This window comes from Trachemys scripta, chromosome 5 (genome assembly GCF_013100865.1).
Source record: "Trachemys scripta elegans isolate TJP31775 chromosome 5, CAS_Tse_1.0, whole genome shotgun sequence".
In the NCBI taxonomy this organism is placed as follows: Eukaryota; Metazoa; Chordata; order Testudines; family Emydidae; genus Trachemys; species Trachemys scripta.
Window position 1 is genome coordinate 23,021,302 of NC_048302.1, and position 18,158 is coordinate 23,039,459.

The 18,158-nt window shown below is 40.6% G+C and overlaps 1 protein-coding gene across 1 annotated transcript in view; it reads left to right on the top strand.

The window, feature by feature from the left end:
• Positions 1-11,137: 11,137 nt before the first annotated feature.
• LOC117878259 (broad substrate specificity ATP-binding cassette transporter ABCG2-like) overlaps positions 11,138-18,158 on the top strand; it is a 38,224-nt gene continuing 31,203 nt past the window's right edge. Inside the window, exon 1 of the mRNA XM_034772359.1 lies at positions 11,138-11,454. The gene's annotated coding sequence lies outside the window, so the exon portion shown is untranslated. The remainder of the gene's footprint in view (positions 11,455-18,158) is intronic.

Here is an 18,158-nt window from a genome sequence, read left to right on the forward strand (position 1 = left end):
GTAAGCTAGTCAGGCCAGAAACCTGGGTGCTGGGCAGTTGGGAGCATGGGGCTGTGCCCTCAAGAAGGTCTTATTCCCCCCTTTTTATCTGACTACCCTTTTTGTATGGTGTAGGTACCAGCAAGACAATCCTCCGTCTATGAAAGTAAACTCCAGTTAGGTCTCCGTGAATGCCTTCCCTGGTCCCTTAGCCTTCCCCAAAGAGCAAAGCACACTGCCATCACATGAAGAGACAAAAGGCCAGATTCAACAATGCATTACAACTGAGCTGCACCTGTACAGATCTGGTATATTAGAGTAGTGAATTAGGTTCTGAAGGTACCGTATCTTTGGGCCATCAAATTGCTAAGAGCTAGGAGAAGGTACTTATATGATGCCCATTACTGTACTATCTGGGCACCTTGCTGTCTTTAATGTATTTAACCTCACTACACCCCTAAGTGGTAGGAAGTACTAATATTCCCCTTTACAGATGAAGAACTGAGGCACAAAGATAAATTTCTTCAGCATCATCAGTGTGCTTTGCTCTGAGACGTACACAAAAATAGAGATAGTGATTGCCTCGAAGAGCTGACAGTCTGGAAGACAGACACAGAGAAGACAGGAAATCCTTGGAAATCCGGAAAAGGCAATACAAATAGTATGAGCTAATTATTATTTATTAGATAAATGTTATCAACTCCCTTTTGATGGACATTCAGGGAGAGAGCATAATGTTAGAAGGAATTTGAGGACACAATTTAACTCCCACTCAAGTCAATGGAAAGTCTGCGATTAACTTCAGTGTGATTTGGATTAGGCCTAGGGTCCCAATTCAGTGGGATATTTAGCTCTTATGCACACACCTAATTTTAAGCATACAAGTAATCCAGCTAACATCAATGGGACTGCTCACATGCTTAAAACCAGGAACTTGCTTAAGAACCTGTCTGAACTAAGGCCTGAATGAGAAGAGGATATAGAGTTACCATATTCTCTTCTAGAACACAGGAAACAATATTTTAAGAATAGTGTCCAGATTTCTTTTTTTAAATTATGATGATATTTTGTTAATGAGTTGAGAGTCAGAGACAAAAGCAGTAACATGAATACAATTACAGCATTCTGCACCGCAAGCATAAATGGACAAATAAAAGACATAAGATGCAACCGAGTAACATTATTTCCTTTGAGTCAGTCAGATTTTCATTCACATTTTGTATTACTTTTTCAAGACGAGTTGTCCAATCCTTTGTGCTTTGTATAACAGTCAATGGGGTTATGACATTTTGATGCCTTCCTATGTCGGAGCATCAGCCTACCACCTGCTAGCTGACTTGAGAGGGGAAATATTTGCTGTGAATTCACAGAGTTTAAAAGTAAGGGAGAAGTTGCAAAATAAGAAAGACATTTCCAGGGAGAAAACAAATTATTCTGGGGAAAAAATGAGGTCATAGAGCTGGGTACTCTGGCTCTGCCAGGGGATGTTTGGTGCACATCTGGGGGAGGGGCCTTTAAGACATCTTTGTGTACCCCCATCCTGGTAAAATCAGACACTGGCATGGCCTGGGGCAGCAGAAGGCTGCTTTATTATGCGCTGGCTGGTAATGAACTGGCAACCTGGATCAGCTAAACACAGGGTCTCCAGTCAACATCACTTTTCCCTGGCAATACCTTCAGTGCTGGGGACTAGGCGGGGCTACCATAATGTTCTCTACCCCCCTGGAGTCCCCTAAATGAGGGACATCCTTTTGTGACTGAATCTGTGGGTTTTAGGGCTGAGAGCTGGTTGATGCCACTGTCAAGGCACAAAGACTGCAGAGTGCTTCAACTGGAGTTGTGGGTGATCAGCGCCTCTGAAAATCAGAAATCTTGATTAGATGGAGTGTGGGGGAAGGAGCAGGGTCTTCTGGGGTGGGGAATTGAGAACCTGGTTTACAAAATCAAAGAAAAAATATCTGCATTACAGAAGCAGTTTGCATCTCATTTCATTTGGCAAAGAACTCAACAATTCAGGAACTCAGTGCACACATGGGAGACAAAACATAGTGTAGCAGCGTGTCCCTGAAACGAAACTATGAAAAGAAAGAAATAGCCCCATCTGCTGGTTGTCATGAGAAACTGGAGTTTGCTTTGTAGAGCTCACAACTGGAAACATAAAATTGGAAACAGCCTAGTTCCAATCCCTTGCTTGTCAGGCAAACTGCCAATCTTTACAAAAGCACAGACTTGCTTTTAATGCTACACTATGCTTTCCAGTCTCTGGGCTACCATATAATTAAGCAATCAATTTGCAAACACTTGGAAGATAATAAGGTGATAAGTAACAGTCAGCATAGATTTGTCAATAACAAATTGTGTCAAACCAACCTAATAGCTTTCTTTGACAGAGTAACAAGCCTTGTAGATGGGGGGAAGTGGTAGATGTGATACATATTGACTTTAGTAAGGCTTTTGATGCTGTCTCACATGACCTACTCATAAACAAACTAGGGAAATACAACTTAGATGGAGCTACTATAAGATGGGTACATAAGTGGTTGGAAAACCGTTCCCAGGAAGTAGTTATCAATGGTTCACAAGCAAGCTGGAAGGGCATATCAAGTGGGGTCCCACAGGGATCAGTCCTGGTTCTGGTTCTGTTCAATATCTTCATCAATGATTTAGATAATGGCATAGAGAGTACACGTATAAAGTTTGTGGATGATACCAAGCTGGAGGGGTTGCAAGTGCTTTGGAGGATAGGATTAAAATTCAAAATGATCTGGACAAACTGGAGAAATGGTCTGAAATAAATAAGATGAAACTCAATAAGGACAAATGCAAAGTACTCCTCTTAGGAAGGAACAATCAGTTGCACACATATAAAATGGGAAATGACTGCCTAGGAAGGAGTACTGCAGAAAGGGATCTGGGAGTCATAGTGGATCACAAGCTACATATGAGTTAATAGTGTAACACTGTTGCAAAAAAAGCAAACATCATTCTGGCATGTATTAGCAGGAGTGTTGTAAGCAAGACACAAGAAGTAATTCTTCAGCTCTACTCCACACTGATTAGGCCTCAATTGGAGTATTGTGTCCACATTTCAAGAAAGATGTGGACAAATTGGAGAAAGTCCAGAGGAGAGCAAAAAAAAAAAATAATGATTAAAGGTCTAGAAAACATGACCCATGAGGGAAGATTGAAAGAATTGGGTTTGTTTAGTCTGGAGAAGAGAAGACTGAGGGAGGACATGACAACAGTTTTCAAGTACATCAAAGGTTGGTATAAGGAGGAGGGAGAAAAATTGTTCTCCTTAACCTCTGAGGATAGGACAAAAAGCAATGGGCTAAAATTGCAGCAAGAGAGGTTTAGGTTGGATATTAGGGAAAACTGCATAACTGCCAGGGTAGTTAAGCATTGGAATAAATTGCCTAGGGAGGTTGTGGAATGTCTGTCATTGGAGATTTTTAAGAGCAGGTTAGACAAACACCTGTCAGGAATGATCTAGACAATACTTAGTCCTGCCTTGATTGCAGGGGATTGGATTAGATGACCTCTCGAGGTCCCTTCCAGTCCTACACTTCAATGATTCTATGATAAGCAGCATTTTTGTGCTTTCTCCCATGCTACCCCTCATGCCTGGGAGAAGCTCCCCGTAACCATCTGCACAACTAACTCATTATCCTCCTACAAAACCCTCCTTACAATGTTCCTTTGTTATGATGCCTACAAAAAACTTCACAACAGCTAGCTGGTGGTGTGCTGAGACCACTGTCTAACATATGGACCAATATTGTCTCATTGTTTCCTTGTACTCCCCCATCTGTCTGTCTCCATTTGTTGTCTCTTGTCTCATACTTAGGTTGTAAGCTCTTTGGGGCAGGGACTGTCTGTTTGTTCCATGTTTGTACAGCACCAAGCACAATGGGGTCCTGGTCTATGACTGGGGTTTCTAGGGATTACAGTCATTCATATAATATAAATAATTAATAATGCGATGTTGACATGACATGGTAAATGACTATTCATGAACAATCTGAGTAAAAGAAGTTTGGAAAAAGAGAAAATCACAAGTATTTTGAATGCAGAGAAAAAGCCAGCAGAGGACTAAAGAAACAGACCCGAGAGAATTCCCAGAGTGATACAGAACATCTATATCCATAATTAGGAGATACTAAGAGCTCAGAGATCCGTACACCACTTTCCCTCTTAAAGACTTTTGCCATTTAATGGAATGGAGCCATGTTATTGTACAATAGCCATTTTTTTTATAATAGATATGTCCATCCTATAAGATGATGGGCTGACCATGTAGATTTTAAAAGGTTTTAACAGGTTAGGCTCTGGCTAAAAAATATAGAGAGACCTTTCGCTCTAAGTAGTGTCAGGGCTGGAGTCAGCTCCATAATGAACGTACCGCTGTGCTAACAAAGCTCTGGCGTTAGTAATCTCTCCTAACACCCACTCAAAACTTGGCTCACCACAGAGTACAGTTTCAGAGAATGAAGGGGAAGTTTTTCTCTCCCTGGAGGGAACATAGAGAGTGAAGGAAATAGTTCTTTGATTTCAGTCTTAGCAACCATGCACTGTCTGTCAAGGTCTCCATCTGTTAGGTCTCTTCATTTCCCTGATCCCAAGTCACTGCAGTATCAATGTCAAACTTTGAGCTGCCTTCCAATTTAAGAGTGCTGAAGCTTTACCTGATAAGACTCAGGGATTACTATCTATTGAGCCCAGGTCCATCCATTATTCAGGACTGTGGCATGCTATTTATCTTTCTAATGTCAGGTCAATGTTGTGGCCTATGCAGATTAACTGTGCTTTTTTAACATCTCTATAAATAAATATAATACAGGAAAAAGCATGACTGTTAATTGCACCAATAATGCTGAAAACATGATTTCTGAATTCAAACCTTTTTTATCTCTGAAATAAAATGCATGATGAAGTGCTTGTGCTTGTCTGTATTTTCCCTACAAAGACATGATCAGATGTGTTAACTTAATACTTATATTTGACCACAAGAGGGAGAATCCTGGCTCCAAAATCGTGGCTCCAAAAGGGAAAGAAACAGTAGAGTAAGTACCCTTAGCAGCACCACGGTATCAGCATTCATTCATCAGCAGCTCTCAGACCCGCTCTAAACTTCTTTATTAAAGAGCACAGCACTGTGCTAATTAAAATGTGTGATGATTGTAAAAATGCAGTTAATATAAACATGCACAGAAATCTGGCATATATTTGTTTCCAAAATTGTTCCCCAGCTCCTCCACGAGGTCCTTACCTCATGTATCTCCTAACCCTTTTTTATGTGTAATACTCAGATCTGTCTTTAAAGATATGTAAATCAGTGGCTCTGTATTTGAAGGAATCCTGCTAGAGGTTATACTTCCTATTATATATAGACCTAAACTAGAATCCCCTGGATCCAAACCCCTGAATTTTGGGGATATTTGGAACTGGATATGAACCTCATGACTTGATCCTATATCTACGAGGAGAATGGACTGGAATCCCAGTCTGAACAATCCCAAATTTCAGGCGAGCTCAGATTCAGAATCACCGAGTCTGGGAAGCAGGCTGCAAGCAGCTAAGGGCTGCAGGGAAGGAGGACTGGGAAGAAGCTGCTGCTATTTCTCTGCTAACAGATGAACATCCAGAAATTTGATGGAAATCTGCTGCTGCTGGTGTTAGGCCCCCCACCCCCAGGCACTCCCTGGTGGGTGACCCACACAAACAACAGCAGGGGAGAGAAAAGTCTTTAAAACAACTCAAAGATGCAAAGGAAAAAAATGTATCAGTCATAGTCCTAAAGTGCAGGTATGTTAGAAAATGACCAGGATAGACATTTTTTAAAATAAAATTTGTACTGTCCCTTTCATCTTTTCTGTTAGTGAAGTCTCCCAGTGAATACGGTATTAGTTGGACAGTGGGGTGTAACTACCTTTCTGTGGCTTTCTTTCTAGGGAAGCCAGCCGGCTGAGAGTAAAGATAAGATAGGCAGCATGGAGAGGCGTGTTGCAAATGACATGTGACAGGAGGCCTCAGTGTTTGGTAAGCAATATCTTTAACAACACAACTGAGGGATGCGACTTTCAGGGTCACTTTTCCTGCTGCGGTTTTTATTTGTATCGTTATTTTCATGCTATGTATGAAATGAGGCTTAGAAACACCACTGTGGCTGCTTGTTTCCCCTTTACTACTGATTGCTCTGAGCAACTATTTGGGGGAGTGATTTTGAGGGGTGAGGAAAATGTGCACCCCAAATGAACAGTAGGGAATCTGGCCTCTGAGTGGGCGATGATTATGGGCACAGTCTGATTATGGGCACAGTCCTGCAAGCCACTCAGTGGCCTCCATTCCCACTGAAATCAGTGGGAGTTGAGGGAACTCAGCACCACTTATTTTTGTCCTTACAAATGTATCCAATGTAAGTGCACACATCAGAACCGATTAGCCAGTCTCCCCTTCCCAGTTCGATCACTGACTCCATTGACTTCAGTGGAGTTACTCCTGATTCATATCAGTGTAAGTGAACCAAGCCCCATGGCTTCTCCCAAAGTTCACAGCAACATACTTGCAGTCCTGCTTCTTACCAGTCCCACCACAGGAGTGAGCCACTCTCGTCCCTCTGCCAATTTTTCTTTTTTTTACTAACTTCCAAAATGCAGGGCATAAGTAAAGGCAAACTGGAGCTCTTTGTATCTTTAACCAGACAAAGATTCAGGACTAGCGAATGCAGTAATAGTGCATACAGCATCTAGGATGACCTGAGAAAGTTCAAAGTAGAGTGTCAGGATGTGTGTGCATGGACTCTGACCAAACAATATTGTGGATACATAAGACAATGACCTTTTATAATAGCATTAAATGAGACATGGAGGCTGCTGAAAAACTGTTATGAAACATTGTCTAGCATGACAGCATCTGATACAGAGACGAGAGAGGGCTTGTTCCCTCTCCCCAAGGGACTATTTAAGGGTACGCTGGCCTTTAAAACCCCATTCACCTGGTCATCTGGCCTTGGCACAGTGGTGCTGGAACTAGGGGTGCTGCCACACCCCCTGGCTTGACGCAGCAATAACAAACACCAAATACATGATTTCCATCATCAGCACCCCCACTATAAAAACTGTCCCAGCATGCCTGCCTATGCCAGCTACTCTTCAATCCCTGTCTTGTAATCCTCCCAAGGGCTTGACAAGGTGCAGAAAGTCCAGTCCCTTTTAACTGTTTCTCAGCAATCTCACCCCACTCCCCATGGGTTTCTGGGTCTGTTTCTAAAGCAGGTCCTTGCCAACTCTTTGCTGGGGTGCTCCCTTGCCTCTCTGACAGCAGCCCACTTCTGCCTGAGCTGCAGTTTTTTATCATGGCTTTTGATAGTCAAATAATGAGGGAGTAGCAGTTCTGGCCATTAACTCCTTAGTGGCTATTGCAGCATAAGGTCTATGAATGCCATCGCAAGGGGCCATGCCCTGCTCATCTGACTCACGCAAGACTTCAGCAGGAGTTTTATGTGAAGGGAACATGAGTAGGCCCAAGGTCTGTTACATGACTGTGTTGTGCTGCAGGAGGAAATGAGTTTGCTGTGTAATGGAGCTGGCAGATGATCATAAAGTGCTGGTTTGAAAGGTCAAACCCTTTATGTAACTTGTTACTAAAGTTTGCCATCTGTTTTTATGATATGCTTATACTCTTAGGCGTATATTTTTATTGTTTTATGAGTGTCGTGCATTCCTAGCTGAGAGAACAGCAGAGCAGTTCGGCTTTCTAGCGATATACAAAGAGTTGTCACTGAGGGCATAATTTGAAGACATTGGAGTCATGACAAGTGTATCTGAGGACAACACATGGCCAGCAGAACTTTTGCTAAGGATGCTGATGCTCAAAGATGAACCCAAACTCTGTTTGCAGGACTGGCAGTTAGAAAAAACATCCTTTCATTTGTAAACTGAGCAAATATAAAGGGAAATTATAGAGAGACGCTAAGTAATGAAACTGGACAATCTCATTTTTGCAGTTGCTGTTTTGAGCAGAACAGCATTATGGGCCTGATCCTGCAGTATTCAAGTGAATAGGAGTTTTGACATGAATTTCAGTGGGGCCTTGTGACAGAGCATCTTGAAAAATGTGTAGACTCTATTCTGGCTGTCTATGATTAAATGACTTATAATCAAACGTCTGCCCAGAATAGTCGTCACTAAATAATAATAAGAGCAGCAACGAGAAAAGAGTCTTACTTGGGACTGTTGTTCTTCAGTTTTAATGCATACATCAAGGAAGGGCCAAGAGAAACTGAGGTTTGCCAGCTCCATTTTTTTCTCTTACCTCATCCCCAGCATAAATCATACTAAAGAGTGGGGACTGTTGGGAGGGGGGGGGGCAGGACTCTGGAGATTGTTCCCCCTCTTCGTCTGAGAAAGCCCAGATTTGGTGACCTTCCTGGCATGCTGCAAAAGACATCCGTTTGATTGGGGTTTGGAGAGGGCTGCAGGTATGTTCCCAGAATGATGAAGAGGTGAATAGGAACCTTTTCATAGGTGGCTGGCTGGCTGACTTCCTGGCTGATTGATTGTTTAGTGCTGCTGGGTCCATACTTAATATTAATTGAGTGCTGGAGGGCCTAGAGCCTTGTATAGCTATCTTTTTACAGAACTATTTACATCAAAATTAATAAATAAACTAAAGAGTAGAACAGGTGAGAAAGGTATTGCATGCATGATGATATACCCATGTGCCCATATATATATATATATATATATATATATATATATCCAAGAAAGCTAGGCATATCACCAAATCCTCATTTTCTTGTCTGGGTTGTTCTTCTTGTAGAATACTTTATATTTACTTAAAAGTGAAAATGTCTCTTTAGAAAATTGATAAATCTTATCTAACATCTCAAGGGCTGACAAAAGTCCCTGTTTTTGTTTCTATTTTAGAAAGCAAAAAATCATTCTTACTGAAAAAGTCCCTAGTTTATATTTGTGTGTGTCATACCTTCAACAGGAATGATTTTAATCAATAAACTAATTAAGGGGCTGTTAATCTGGTCAAAGAGCTTGATAATAAAATTCAGATGAATAATCTCAGAGTAGTGGCGCTCCTTGAATGCTTTGAAAATATTGGCAAGTAAACCAGCTAGTTTGTCCAAGTGACTTTCAAACATGGAAAAGATACCTCCTGTATCTGTAGGCCCAGCCTAATCAGTTACGAGACTCCTTTTCTTAGGGATTTGACTTTGAAGCAGAATATTGAAGAATTAACTTTTAAGGACATGGCCATATTTCTTGGATGACACACCCATGAAGGTAAAAAGGAGATGGTGTTTTAATATTCTGAAGAGCCACCTTTGGAAACTCAATCAAGCAAATCTGATCACCCAGGGGCTTGCTCCTCAGCCCAGACTTGTTATCTCAAAGGGGAGCCAAGATAACTCTAATTGAGTAAATGGGTGTAGGTAACAGAATATAAACAAGCCCCTTTTTTCTCAGAAGAGCAGACCCGCCCTCTGTCACCGGTGTAGATCTCCTTCCCTCTTCCCTATGTGGTGCACAAATAATAAAGACTGACCAGAAATAAAGGTTAAACAATAGGTAAGTGTATTTAGGGATAAATTACAGATAAGGGAAGGAATAAATGTAAACGAGCAATAACTACCTGTATATAAACAACACAAAGTCAGTGACACAGCAGCTCTTCCTATGAGCATAAAGCTCAGGCCCAAAAATACAGAACTCACCCTGGCAATTGAAAATGTAACCCCAACTAAGAAAACCCTAATTATTATGTGTCACTATATTCCAGCACTTCCGTGGCGGCGGCGAAGTCCAGGACCTCCATTCCATGGGTAACTGGAACCCGTAGAGGAGGAGCACTGGAGAGTCCCTCGATGACAGTTGGGATGGAAGAAACGGACTGAGAACCCTTTGGTTGTTGACGTTCCCAGGAACAGGAGCAGGTAAGGTGGAATGCGTCTTCCTCTTTCTTCTCACCTTAGGAGTGAATGGTATTCTTTGATGGTGCACTGGTGCCACGAAGACCCAAGATGGACTGCACCACCAGTCTGTGATTACAGTCCTTTTATACAGTTTGTGGCAGGAAAACATGGTATGATCCTGGGAAGGCGGGAAACAGTCTGAGGTGGCTTGGCAGTACATAGAGGGGTCACAAAATGGAGTCACAAGATGACAGTTCAGACTCCATCTTGGATTGCTGCAATATCCTTAGAAACTGATTATTGGGTCTAATACACACATGTAACTTAATAAACCATGAACAATAGAACATTTCATACCCAACAGGCTAAGTCCTCTCTGTACTGCTTTGGTGGCATAAAGGGGACTCAACTGAAGGGGCAGTTGGGTATTCCTCTGTCACAGGAGAATTCCCTGGTGGTGCAAAGCCAACATAGGGGGTCTTCTAGAGTGAGTCAGATGTGGCGGCTTGAGGAGGTGTGGCCCGAGCATGCTGTGGTCCAGTTATCCCTTTCAATGTAATGGCCCTTAGGGGACTGTTCCTGCCAGCTCATGTTAGAGCAGCCCCGTAGCCCCCAGGTTCTGAGGACGCAGAGATGAAATAACATGGAGTTCCAGTATACCTGAGGATCCAGTCCTGGATCTGGAGGACTGCATACAGTCTCTGAAAGAAGTTTGCACCATTTGACCCACACATTTCACCAGATCAAGGAATTGACAACGGGTGTCATTTACAGTTCCTGCAAATGGTTAACTAGGTTTGTGCCAATCAAGTTTTAGCCCTGGTTACTGAAATGCTATTGAACATGGTTTGACCTTGTCTACACTTACAGGTACAATATTTTCAGCAGTGAGGGGAAGAAAGGCTGGTAGACCTAGAGTAGGGAAAACACCCCACAACAAGTTGCAATCAGGACTGTGTGCATTGTGGGCATATAATACGTACTAATAATTAGTCCGTTTGGTGGACTATTTTTAAGTCCATAGTTGGTGGCATTGCTGTAGTATGTCAGAAAGTCAACACTGGCAGTGTCTTTTGTTTGGTGGTGTGTCCCCAGGCACACTGCCACTGGCAGTGACTGAGCTTGGGCACAAGACTATGTGGGGAGATGAGGTGTTGCAGAACTCCTGCTCCAATGCACTTTAGTTCATTTGTGGCACCCTTAGCTAGAAAAGCTAAGATTAGGAGCTGCATGTGCCTCTGTCCCTGCCCCTGGACTGGGAGCCTCTCTCATTTCAGCAGCAAAGAGGAGGGGAGGTGACTGTCCTTTGCAAGGCTCTGTGGGGGAAGGAAAGGAGGGGTTTCCTGTGGATTAGCCCTTGATATTACAGAAAGCCTGGTGAGCCACTGGTGAGACTTCACCTTCCTTTGAGCTGCATAAGAGGCTGGGATCGCTGCTGCACTTGCCACTCACCGCTCTTCCCCTGATTCCAGCTGTGTCCCAGTACCTGTCTGTATCACCCGTAAACTTCTTCACTGCCGCTGCCTTCTGCACGGACCAAGATCCACTGGGTAAGTCAACTGGGGCATTTCAACCTTATTGATGGAGTTGTATTTTTTTAAACTGCCTAATCTAGTGACTGGTTTCCTTCCCTGTGCCAGGGAGAGGAGAGGTGAGAAAAACAATAGTGGAAGTGCTATTCTGCCACCAACGAATGAATTAGATTTTGCAGCTGGTTTGGCCGACAGTGAGAAAGAAAATGTTTTGTGATTTGCCTGGAGTTCTCCACTGCATTTAATTTACCAGCAAAATTAGATGTCCAAAATAAGAATGTATTTTATTAAATGAGGGAGAAAACTCATGTAAGACTGATGGCTGAATAGTGAAAGAGCTCAAGAGCTAGAATATGGAGAGGGAAACAAGTATATTACTTAGAAATTTGGATGTATGTGTATGTACCATATATAATACACATACATACACAAGAGCTCTTTTATCCAAACCTGTTTAGTACATACCCTTTTCTCTGAATCTAGGTTACACATCCCCAGGTATATCAGTTACCTGTTAACATACCTGATTTTCTGAATCCCCTTTTATACAAATGGTTTTAATTTTTCCAAAACAGTAATGAAAACGAGGATTGTGCTGTGTATAAATCCACGTATACCATACCGGTTTCCTGTATAAATATATGCATATGTACATACATATACCTGTCTGTGCTCTGTGTACATATGTAATACAGCATTGTATAAAGTATAGGATTTATATAGACGTTTCATGTATTTGTATGTATATAGAGAACTAAAATGCACAGCTACAATATGTTTTTATGGAGGGTTTCACCTGACAGTTTGCACTAGTTAAACTTTGTACCCATTGTAAATAAGAGAAGTAACAGCTTAACTAATGAATGGCTGGCAGGTTTACAGGATGTTGAAAATTAGGATATTTTTTAAAAGGCCTGATCGTGCTTGGAACTTTGGAAAACTCATTAACACAAATGAGAGTTGATTTTGGCTCTAAAACTATATATTCTTAGTTAATTTTAGCTCTTGATGTGTTTGTTTGAAGAGGTAAAATACCTAGAATAAACTGGTTGGTCTTTCGAGAACCAGTTAAAATATGTGTTGTTGGGTTTTGCGATTTGCAACTGCATTACTGAGTTACAAGTGCCTCTTCCTTTATGAGTTAGAAAACTTGTCCAGTGCCAGTCGCTTACTGTAGGAAATTGCTAAGACAAGAATTCACATCATCTCTTTGTTAATATAAAATATCTTAGACTGGCAAACATTTTTAGTAAAGTTGCTTTAAAAATCTTAGGCCTGGTTCTGCTGTGACTCATGTTGGTTTGATAGCCATATAACTTCATTGATTTCAGGTAAATGACTCCTGATTTACCCTGCTCTATGTGAGAGGGGAATCAGGCCTTTGGACTATACAAGTCAACATACAATGCATGGGAAAACTGCCTGTATGCACCCCAATTGACACACTTAAGGTGTTTTCCTCTTTGGGGTTTGAAAATGTTATTTAAATTATGGCATCTGTGGACAGAAAGATATGATGATTTATTTAACAAGGGCATTTTTAGTGTTCAATTAGAAGAAAGATTAAATATCAAGATCCAATATTTTAAATGTTTTCAGATAAATTATTTTGTCTCCTGATTTGGTAATATGATTAATAGTTTGAGAGAGATTATGGAGACTGAACTTCTGCCTTGAAAGGATGCAGTGGAAGGTCTGAAAGCAAGAATCTTTCTTGAGGATAGGCTTAATGGGGACAACTTGGTTACACAGAAAAATGGAGTAATGAAATAAGTGGAGGACGAAAGGTCCAGTACTGTATTGTGATAGAAAATATGGTGATTTATGTATTGTGTGGTCAGCACTTCAGCCATTACTCACACAAACCCCTCATTGATTCTAATGGGATTTAAACATCTGGAAGGGCTGCCCTTATATTAGTCCATTTATATCATTACATCATATGAATACAAGTCATCAGCTTGCTACTGTAAATGTCTTCAACTAGGATTTTTTAGATTTCTTCTGGGATCATCCATCAAGTATAAAATATTAGTAATCCATAGAAGATATTGCTGGGTCTACGCTGCTGCTTGATCCAAAGAGTTTCCTACTGGGTTTTTCTAAATTAGGTGCTGGGGGGTAAGAATTAATGCTGTTGATGACTCACTTCTTGATGGCAAGGATGAGTGCTAGAGGAAGATTTTTTGAAAGAGAACAAGTACAGCATGTACCATTCATGAATAGCTCACCAACATGGGTGACATTTCAGTTATGGAGAAAATAACTTACTTTAACCAAAGTTGATATAATGATCATATGGTCGCCTTTGCTCATCATACTGGAAAAATACTTCTGAACACAAACTAATTTATTCTGATTATTTACTTATAATATATTGATGCCTATACACAATGATGTGACATTATTTTATTGGATATTTATCTGTCCATTAAAATCTAGAGTAGATGAGCATATGTTTGTAGATTTTTTTTTGTGACTTGGAAATGGAATTTCATTACACATACAAACATTAATTTGATTTATATTTTCTTTGCTATTTCTTTGTTCTCTGGGTATTTTACTTGTAAAAGGACTGTCAAATCAGAAACAAAATAACGTTACACAAACCTTTCACTCAGAGAAAACAAGTAATAGTAAAGCATGTTAACAACCTTTGCTCTGTTCTCAAAGCAAACATCAAAAGGAACATGCCCATATCTTTCCATGGTTAGGCTTACTGATTTATAAAAATCTTCTTATTCCTGAGTAAATATTAACTATATAACCTCTCACTGAATGTTTGCATTATTAATAGAAAAAATACTAAAATGGTGGGCGGACTTTTCATCAAAAGCAAATGAAAAGTCCGCCCACCATGCATAGATATTATATTACTGCTGCTAGTGGCTCGTTGCCTTTTGGCACAAGATTAGAGACACACCAATTTCTCCCATAGGGAATTGCTACAGTGGAAGACTTGTAATGACAAGACTCAGATGAGAAGAGAGACGGGTAGTGCAGATTTTAATTTGTGACTGATCCATCACCTAGAACAGCAAAATAATTATTTTTTAGAATTAATTAAGACTTAACAATTGTGTGTCAATTGCAATAAAAATATGCACAAATGTAGCTGTACAAGGTCACTTCTTGTTTTCAAAAAGGTGGCCTCCAGTTATCTTGAACAGTACATTTCTCTGCTTATCTTATTGGAGAGGATCATTTGTTGTGATCCTGGTTTACAGGGGGTTTATTCAACATGTCACCAAATGTTTCACATTTTATTTTCTTATATTTTTGAGAATGGTGTAATGTTGTATGATAATTAAAGCAATATAAGCTCAGGAAAGTCAAATTTAAATTTAAGGGCAGGCCAAATTCTAATTTGTGCTTCAGTCACTTTGTGCCATTCTGGCCATGCTAAGGAGGCCAAGATCTATCCTAACCAGGGCATCAGTGAATTCATTTGATGTAGGGGAATTCCTGAAATGCAGGAAGTTGGTTTAGTTTGCTATATGCCACCTGGTGGAGAAGGGGGTGCTCCCAGTTGGCATGGCTGATGCCAGGAGGAGGAGTTTCCTTAGTGAACTGCACTTCTGTTCCTAAAACGATTTTCTAATTTTTTCATGGTATTTTTATTTCCATTGTTTTGTAACAACATGAACTTTCATATCACAAAATACTTTTAAGATCTTCTTGTTGTCCTAGTGCACTGGAGAGATGGGGAGAGTGTCCTCATCTTCATAACATCACTTTTGAAAAGGTCAGAGTATAAATGTATTCCCAACTATGAAGAACCCTAGACCTCAATAGTGCCAGGCCTCTTTGGGTGTCATTCAAAAAGACATCTGTTTCAGCCACTGGCAGCAGCATCTTTAACAAGCAAGCTGCACTTTATATCTCTGGTTTCAGTAAAGATTACAAGGCAGCCAATGTGCTGTCAAAGCTTCAGGAACACAACTATGTGGCTTATCTCTCAAAAGCAGCCCCTTGGGTATATTATCACTGACAGGGTGGCCACTGCTCCCTATGTTAATGGCTCCACTGGTTTCTTGACGAACAGCAACAATATCAAATACTTTCTTAAACTCATACACTTCAAAGTCAGAAATAACCATCGTGACAATTTAGCCTAACATCCTGCACACTGCAGGCCACAGAACCTCACCCACTCACTCCTATAATCGACCCCTAACCTCTGACTGAATTACTGAAGTCCTCAGATCATGGTTTAAAGACTTCAAGTTACAGAGAATCCACCATATTACAGGGCCACCCCGAGGGGTGGGCAAGTGGGGCAAAATGCCCCAGGCCCCGCAGGGGCCCCCACAAGAATATAGTTTTCTATAGTATTGCAAGTTTCTTTTATGGAAGGGACCCCCAAAATTGCTTTGCCCCAGGCCCCCTGAATCCTCTGGGCAGCCCTGCAATATTACACTAGTTTAAACCTGCAAGTGACCTGTGCCCCATGCTGCTGAGGAAGGCAAAAAACCCTCAGAGTCTCCTGCCAATCTGGCCAGGAGGAAAATTCCTTCCCATCCCAGTATGGCAATTAGTTAGATCCTGATCATGTGGGCAAAATCCTCAGCCAGACACCTGGGAAAGAATTCGCACTAGTAACTCAGAGCCCTCCCCATCTGTTCTTGTAGAAGATCGGAAGGATCTTGCCCAACATGGATTGATTAGGGCCCAAAAATTAAGCTGCTTTGAGGAATTCCAGATGAAAACAGTTTAATCGGGCATCATATTAACCTATCCCAAAAGGCACCAGCCTACCTGCTTACAAGAAAAGAGCTGATAGGGTGGAGAAAGAGTCCTATAACCCTGAGAGCACACATGAATCAAAACATAACATGATGAGTCTTATTTTAGGTCTATTGCCTTAAAAATGTCCCTTAATAGTGGAAAGATTATAGGAAGCAGGTGTTATGTAATTTCAATTTTGGAGGATCCCACATCAGTCTGTAGTAAAACCAGAACAGAACAAATCTACGGTCAACTTCTGTGTTGCACTGTGGCCTCTTTATGCTGTTTTGGTGGCATAAAGCAGCTAGACCCTGCCTAGTGATAAAAAATAAGATAAGACAAAAAAGACAGAGAGATGTCAGAAAGACTGTATGTTACCCCTTTGCCACCCTTGGTGTGGGGGCATACTGGGGCATATAGGACATGTCAGAGGAGTAAGGAGGCACGGCTGGAGTATGCTGCACTCCAGCTAGTCATGGTTGTGGAATGGTCACCTGGGGCTGTAGTAGTTTCAGCTTGCCAGGCTGAGAACTTTGTACCTTCTCCTTACCCCAATTCCTGCTACGAGTACAGCTGGAGAGGAATGGAGAATCTGGCTCCTAATGGGATGGTCATCCCCTTCCAGGTGCCCTATTTCTCAGTGCAGAGGTCTGGATCACAGACCTACTCCTTGCGAATATAGTAGATTGCAGGGCAGATAAAAATAGATGATTTTTTAAAAATAAAAAATTGCATTTTTAAATTTAAAATCAGATTATTTTAATTTAAACTGGGTTTTGAATGGAAATTAAATATTGGTTTATTTAAAAAAAAACTATTTAAAATTAAATTTTAAATTGACAACCTATGTTAAGGCCTGAACTTATTACAATCTATTAAAATCATTTAAATTAAATACAAAAATAATATTAAGCAGTACATGTTTGCTGCCAAGTTTTAAAGGAAGTCAAACCACTGAATTGGTGGAAGTCACTGACAAAGCACCGGGAACCAGAGTTTGTTGAAGTACTAAACCAGCTTTTGATAGTTGTGGCCTCTTCTGCAGGTGCAGAGAAAATATTTTCTTTAGTTCTGTTTATTCAGTTTCAGTACAATGACTAGTTCACTCAAAGTTAAGAGACTGACTGGAAGCTGAAAAAGCAGGAAAGCTTCTTTTCTTCTTCCAATCTATGACTAAAAACTATGTGTGAGAGGGTGCGTTCTACTGTTTCTAAAATCTTGAAGGACATGATAATGGGGAACAATTGGTTCAGTTCATTAACTACACATTATATAATACTTCCTTTGCTATATAAGTTGGTTAGTTTGAAATGCAAAACATGCTTTTGTAAACTTTTGATAAACATTTTTTCTTATGTAACATTCACTGTTAAGGTAGATTTATTTAATAAAAAATGTAACTGCTGATTGTGTGCATTTTTAATTTAATTAGAACTTCCATCCATCCTTGACACAAATCACAAGAAAAATATTAATCATTATCTAATAAATGGGAAATGCATTATTCACCATTTTCTAACAAAATAAAAAATGTAAAAATTAAGAATCTGAATAAATGTAAATTAAACTATATAATTGCTTAAATAAATGTATATAGATACAGTGTATCCTCCTGGTTAGCAAAAAAGAAACATCAAATTTTAGTGTCTAGGCTATATTTAGTTGCCAGTCAACATGTCTGAATGGTTAGCTACTACAGGTTTGTCGCATCTTACGTGCATTTAACATGCGTGATTTCAACTTTACGCGGTCAGCAAAAACAAAAAAACAACAAAAAAAAAGAAAAACAACAATTTTAATACTATACCTGTAGTGCGGGCAATTTTGCCCACCATTGAACTCAATGGGATTTTGGCTATACGTGGCTTTTGCTTTATGCGCTAACCGCGGAACGGAACCCCCGCGTAAGATGAGACAGACCTGTAATAAAAATAATGAAGCAGGGTTGTGTAGTGAAGGAGATTGCTCTCTGCAGGACCCCTGTCTCTTTTGTT